Below are 7,595 nucleotides of genomic sequence, written 5' to 3'. Positions count from 1 at the left end.
GTGTATGAGAGAAATAAAATAAATCCTATTTTGCTAAAAAAGCTAGGGAATAAAACCGTTCCCTTAGCTCACTGAAGGTTTTTTTTGCCAGCCTGATTCAAGCCTAACGTTTTATTTTGAAACGTTATCTTAGACTTTTTTGTGACGGTTGGAACCGTCACACAACCGTTCCCTTAGAAGGCAAAGAGGACAGTTTTAAACCGTCCCCAAAGAACCGTCCCCGTATATCTATTTTGTGGTAGTGAATCTCTCAAAATAAGCTGCAGTGAATGTATAGCGTCCATTTCCGCATTCTCCCATGGTAAGCTCCTGCTCTTGACAGCCACCTCAAGGAAAGCCTTGAAGGATGAACGAGCGATGGCGTAGAAGGGCTTGCCGGAGTGCTTGGAGTGGATCTAGATGGGGTTTAGGAGGGTGATCTCACACGCGGTGGCAGCACGCTCGAGGAGGGCGGCGGGGGATGGGGTGAAGAGGGAGCGGACGTCGGTGCCGAGGGTGAGAGGGTCGGATCTCTTGTCGTCGTCGAGGACGAGGACGGATTGGGGGACGAGGTCGAGGAGGTCGGGGGAGTTCTCAGAGAAGGCGAGGAGGAGGAGGGAGGATCCGTCGATGGCGAGGGTGCAGCTGAAGGGCTGGATGTGACCAACGCACTGAATTGGGGGAGGTAGGCGGTGATCTGGTGCTCGTCGGCGGCGGGGGCGGAGGAGGAGTGGGCGTGGAGGGAGTGGCAGTAGTCGAAGGACTTGCCGGAGGACTGCTTCTACTCGAACACGGCGTGGAGGTAGCCAAATTTCCGCTGCCGAGATCTAGAAAAAATTCCTCCGCCTACCCTTGCGAGAGAAGAGGGAATAAGCCTTGTTCCGCCGATCTCAGAGGAATTGTTAACCCTTCAATTCACGGGATAAAGGAGTTTTATCCCTCACGTGCGGGTTAGTTAATCATGGAGCTATTTTTCTGTTTGGCAGGATAACGAAGGGTTAAACCCTCTTAACCCTTCATTTAACCCCTTGCCAAACACAGTTAGGGGTTAGTCATCTAGAACTTAAAGTTGGAACTAGGATAATCGATCCGTGAGATAAATTTTTAAGGTGTTAGTCATATAGAAGTAAAACTAGAATAAAATTTTACAGTGTTAGTCAAGTAGAACTCTAACAAAACTAGAATTTGGATAACGATACAAAATTATCATATTTTTTTATTTTTCTATACAAAAATAAGAGTTCTAGTCTCTCAAATTATTCTAAGTTTTAGCTTGGAACTAGATGGTAAAAAACTAGAACTCATATTTATTTTGTTATTTTTTATTTTTTATATTTTTTTTCTCGACTTCTTTTCTATTAATGTTATCACCATCATTAGATCATCGTTATAATAATAATTGTCAATATCTGATAGTCTAACCAAAAATTATTTAATAGTAAAGAACATTCTTATAAGCAATTATCAATCAATAATAGTAAGTTTAAAATACATAAATAGTATTTATATCTTCAAAATATATAAATATATATTTCATGATTATAAAAATTTATCCCACGTTATTTTATCAAAATATCCCGCTTCACAAAATTATCCCTATTTATCCCACTAAAATAACCCACTAGTAAAAAACTATTCCACTTTAACAATGATTCCATTTTGCATGAAAATATCTCAATTGACTAACACCCACTTATCGACTTTTTTGTTTGTTTTGCTTATTCATTTGTAAAATAATAGCAAAAAAATTTCAAGCAAATGGCTGAAATAACTTCAGCATCTCGACCTCGAACCAAATAGCATAAATTGAACTTTTAGCTTATAGTTCTCGGCTTCAATTGCAAGTATCAAGGGCAGAAACATTGAATCTGTAATTTGTAGTTCTCGTCTTTATGGCTCGGAAATGACTTGAACTTTCGTTATAGCAATGGTAAGGGTAAAAGCACTCTTTTTTGTAGGGATGTTAAATGAGTGGGTTTGGGTATTAAATGGGCGGGTCATAAATGGGCAGGCATGTTTTGCCCATTTATCCATTTATGGCCCATTTAACATTATTTAAATGGGCGGGTTTTTACCCGCCCATTTAATAAACGGCCCGCCCATTTAATAAACGGGTCGCCCATTTGCCCATTTAACTATATTATGTATATGTATATAATACTTTTGGGGTGTTTTTTGTAAACTTTTAGGGGGCTTTTTGTAAACTATTGTGGACTTTTTACAAACTTTTTGAGGGCTTTTTGCAAACTTGTTGGGGCTTTTGATAAAATACTAACAAAGATAGGAACATAAACAAAGGTAAACAAACAAAGGCAGACAAGTTCATGATTCAACCATTTACAAGCCTGGATAAAAGTACAGACCTCACACATTTGCAAAATTAACCTCAGATTTCAAAACCAAAAACCAAAAGATCAATAACAACAAAATTGCGAGAATATTTAAATGAATCAAGATAGAAAACACAAGGTATGTAAGGATCTGTATAAGATCAATAACTTGATATAAATGCCATCATAACTATCAGCAACACAATCACGATTAGTAAGGACAATCTACTTAATTACTTGATAAACTAGAAGAGTAGTAAGTTCGTCTATAAACAAAATAGTAGCACAACCATAGTCCACTTATTTCCCATCTTTCAAATGTTCAGGCATGAACATGATCATGACAGAAGAAAGAAAAGACCAGGAAACAAACATAACACTCAGTTGGACTCAATAACAACATTAAGAGTACTGCAGCAAGCCTCATATGTGCGTCTTCATAGCAAGGGTTAGAATCCGAAATCACCATAAAGACCTCAATATTTCCCCTGCATCAATCATCCATAGAATTAGTTAATTTTGCCACAAACATATGATATTGTCATAATAATGAAACACATAAGAGGAAGGTGAATAATTTGATTACAACGCATGGTCTTCAGAGTTCAGACACAACATAATAAAAAGAGTTTCAGATACTCATAATCCTTTTGCTACATAGTTTTTTCCTCTTGCTTACTGCTGTATTTTTTTTTTGGGTTGTGTGTGTAAGAAAAACTAGGTAGCAAAAGATACGAAGGAAATTAGACTCCCAAGTTCCAACTAGCATAATGTTCCTAATTTTCAGTATAAGATATTGTGAAATATGGATAGGTTTCGGAACTAGATATTGTGAATGATTAGATTCTACTGTAACACATAAACAAATACATAGCGTATATATAAACATGGAAATAAACAGTGATCTGTCATGGGAAACTACATAGACTTTTTTCTTGTAATATGAGAAGTCATCCACTGCTTTCTTCACAATTACAAAGTAAGAATTTACAGTATCAAGATTCACTATGATAAAACTTAAGGGGCTTATTGTCGAAAGGTTGCAAATGGCGACTTTCAATTTCCATAACTTTGTAACCATCATAAAGCAACAGAATCAAGCTAAAATTCAATGAACTAATTTCTGTCCATCACGAGAACAAACCGTTGACACAATTTGATTACTACAAAAAGTCAGTAAAAGATCTCAGTAATGGAATTGCTTAAGACAGCCCACATCTTGTCTTCCAATAAATCTTAATTTTCTTTAATATGTGAATGTTTACAACTGATCTTACCATTTAACATGTAATTCTTTTAACACCCCCCCAAATACTAGAAAAAACCTACGTGGCATTTGAAGCCAAAGTGTAAAATCACTTTACCTTAATGATTATGCATGCTGGGTAGCAAAACCAGACTTGAAGCAATTTCAGCACCCACAAAAGCATGTGCACGTGTGTGTCATAGGGGTGAGACAAGTCATACGTTAAAACTAAATAATAGGAATTTAATCATTCAAAATAAAAGAAAGTGTGTGTGAGATTATGTTTGGATAAATTTACCCCTTGCCTAAATGCAAGACATACGTCCCTTGTCATTTGCTTCTCACCAGGAGTTAACAGTACAGGATACCTGACCTGCAAACAAAAATGTTTCATTTACAAAGTGCAAGTTGATGAAATAAAATATAATATGAAAGTTCTACTAACTATTTACAGAGGTCAACTAGTAAACTAGATCAAGAGAATGCTTGAGGAGTAAGAATAAAGCTGTCAGTCCATGCATCCATCATTCAACAGAAACCGCCAGTATTCAAACAACTGCAGCATGTGGGAACAACAAAGTATAGGGCCACAACGACAATAAAAGGTAATAGCTTACTTCTTTCCCGTCAGGATTGTATGGTGTAAATTTGATTTCCCAAAAACAGGGAGTATTCGTTTGTATTAATAAGAAAGCTTATTACAAACTAATAATCAAATGGTTATAACAGAAGCAGAGGGAATGCCCTCTTTGTTTTGTGTCGAGTCTGCTTCCCTTGGACCATTCGATCGAGGTTGCTGGAGAGCTTCAGTTCGCGGTAGAAGCTCGAATCGATGGAGTTCGGGTCTGCTTAGTTCGCCGGCGATCGGAGCTCAGAACTAGGCAGTGGTGCTGTAATGCAAGGATCTGCTAACAGCTTGGTCTCAATTACTTTTCTCCAAGTTTTGCGACCCCTCTTCCAGTGTGCTGGAAGGGGCTTTTAAATGGAAGAAGGACAGCTTGACTTCTCCTTGAATTATGGGATGTGACCATACGTGGTTCGGAGACGTCCTGCTGTTCTTCGTACTGCCAGCGGTCATTCGAAGTGCCGTGTTCTGTATCACGTTTCGTAAGAGTGGGAAAGCCCCTCCTCGTATGCGTGACAGCGGCTGTCAGATGCTTGCGTGGATCTGACCAACCACCGAGCGCCGGCGGCTCTCGTCCCCTCATTTGGACAACTGAGGCGAACCGCATTTATGAGGGTGCAGGCTGTTTTGACACATGTCTGCTCATTCGTACTGTAGGCGGCTTGTTCGGCGGGCCTGGAGTGCCGTGCCTTCTCTCTTCAGGTCAGGAGAGGCGGGAAAGCGTGTTCCTGGTACTCGAGTGGGTTTGTACAGTTCGCCGAACGCCGACGGATTCGTCTCCCAACTTAGATAGCCGATGTGAGTCGCATTTATGACTGTTCAGGTCGACTCAACACCCGTCCAGTCCTTCACACTGCAAGTACTGTGAGCGGCCGCCTGGCGGTCTTGGAGTACTGTGCCCTCTCCCTTTGGGTCGAGAGAGAGAGATGGGAAGGCCTATCTTAGCACGTGGGGTAGCGGATGCCCAGCTGTACTGACGGCCTGGAGGTTTGCAGGCGGATTCGACTTGGGACTCGGGCAGGCGAGTCGCGTGAAAGGCGAATTTCCGCTATTCCAACTGATCTCAACTCGTGCAGGCGAGTCGATTGTTCAGGCGAATCTAGAACCAAGCACGTTTGACGACTATGCGGCTTAGACAGGCGACTTCTTGAGGGCGATATTCCTGTAGGCTTATCAGAGGTATTTTTTACCGTCTACAAGGATTCCTCATAACAACACCATCAACAACTGGAGACTTGCATGCTTCTGCATGTGCATAGGAAAACCAGGTTTGAACACCAAAAGGGATCTTCGAACAAATCTCATAAATTAAGACAAGAAATCAATTTTGGTTCAGCGTTTTGATTGCTTATGCAGGATAGAACTTCAGAAATTGACTATGTTCTCACTAGGAGAAAGAAAGTAGTATAGGATATCTTAGCCTCGAGTGTTCTCATGTTAAACAGACTAGACATGCATGCAATTAAATTTGCAATGCATAATTGAAACATAAAACACCTATATTGATGGGTTTGAAAGGCTTTTTATCTAACTGTAAGATATCATGTATTATGATAAACAAATGGAAACTACTCTGACAAAAATTGCTCAACAAAATTGACAACAAGAGAGTATACAAAATAGAGACAAGCGCACAACCAGGCACATGAACAGATCAGTCACAATTATTCCACATAACACGAGTGAGCGGGTGAGGAAAAATTCCACATCACAAAGTAAAATTAATATGTACCCAAGATAATGCATCAAATATCTAGATATGCGGGCATAAAGTACAAGAAAATTCTCAAAGTTAATATCCAACTGGATAGCGCATCTAATGGAGATACCAGCAAACAAATCATTGTTAGGTTGTAGATCATAAATCTTGATTTAATTATGACAGAGTGACTCAAACCACGGATCGAGTCATGAACAATCCTTCTTGCTTGATAATTATGCCATGCTTTTCCGATCTGAGAAAATAGTCTCCAACATGGAAATAAACAAAGAAATATTTCGAAACACTTTCCAATAGAATCCTAAGTATACAATAACTTAATCCAACAGATACATTGGGGATATACTGATTCCCGTGCATATCTTATCGATCATAAGGTAAGTATTCCGTATCATAATACGTTGACATCATTGCTATTATTTTAGTTATGGTGACATATAACTTAGATAATATCAAAATGCAAGTTAATAGTAAATTACAGTTTACCATACCTAACTAATGGAAGTGTATAGATGCTAATGCTTGGATACAATTGTAACTTCAATATTTTTGATAGGTATACATGCACTTAGGATGCTTTGAGAGGCATTTAAGCAAATAACTTCTGGAGGATGTGTATACCAGAATATCCAAAAAAAGAATCTGGAATTGGTACCAACTCATCAAAATATTCATATACTTGCATGTATTTTTCTCAACTTGAAACTGTAATAATAATAATAAAGTAATGGAAAACTTTATGGAGCCAAATATTCCAAAAATCATCAAAATCACGAAGATTATGCACCAAGATGCAAATTTTCTTCTTTTATCTTGTAATTGATCCAGAAATATTTTATAGATCAAATCAAAACAATGTAAAATGAGATTAGGAAGACAATACCTCAAGATATCTGATTGCAATCAATGCCAATCACTAAGAATCGAGTGGAGATCCAGCAGAGTTTGGTGCTGAGATCGAGCCTACTGCAATGAAAATAGATTTAGACAGAGGAGAATCCTAAAATTATTGAGAAAGAGAAGTAAAGAACAGGAAAAACTCTAGATACGATGGAAAATAATCAAAATTATTCAGAAAGAGAAGTAAAGAACAGGAAATGAGAGATCTAGACAGACGAGAATCCTAAAATAAGGGATCGAGTGGAGAGGAGAGAATGAAGGAAGTGGAGCTCACCTTGGTGACGGAGGCGGCGTCGGGTTCGAGAGGCGGTTGAGGGGGCGGAGGAGGAGGCGGAGGAGGGATTGGGGTCGGATTGAGGCGGAGGAGAGCTCAGTTGCGCTGTTGAGGATTGGGGACGGGATTAGGGTTTCGGTTTGGGGAATAAGGGCGGGCGGGCAAACGGGTGAGTATAAACCGCCCATTTAGCACACATTTAATATTATTTAAAATGAGTTCGCCCGATTAGACTCATTTAACTAAATGGGTGGGTTTTGGACGGGCCAATTAATGGGTGGGCCGGGTGAGTAAATGGGTATGGGTTAAAATTGGCATCCCTACTTTTTTGTGCTTATTCTTCTAGGTTCGTGCACTTTGAATCATGAAAATTGAGACCACAACTTAATTCGAAAGGAAAGTTCGCGGTATTAACAATTTTAAAGCCATCTCATCAGGTGACAATATATTTTACTTATGATCTCCCGCATCTTAAGATATTGGGCCCGTTGAACTACGACATGTTTCTGCTTTGCCTACGC

At 39.3% G+C, this 7,595-nt stretch overlaps 1 long non-coding RNA gene across 1 annotated transcript; it reads right to left on the bottom strand.

The window, feature by feature from the left end:
- On the bottom strand, nt 2,521-7,134 carry LOC109843446. The gene is made up of 2 exons (XR_002247683.1): nt 7,075-7,134; nt 2,521-2,797 (listed from the first exon to the last, which is right to left on the bottom strand). It is a non-coding gene; the product is annotated as an uncharacterized LOC109843446 (long non-coding RNA).

The sequence above is a fragment of the Asparagus officinalis genome, chromosome 5 (genome assembly GCF_001876935.1).
Source record: "Asparagus officinalis chromosome 5, Aspof.V1, whole genome shotgun sequence".
Classification (NCBI taxonomy): domain Eukaryota; kingdom Viridiplantae; phylum Streptophyta; class Magnoliopsida; order Asparagales; family Asparagaceae; genus Asparagus; species Asparagus officinalis.
This window is presented reverse-complemented; position numbering and strand designations above follow the sequence as displayed.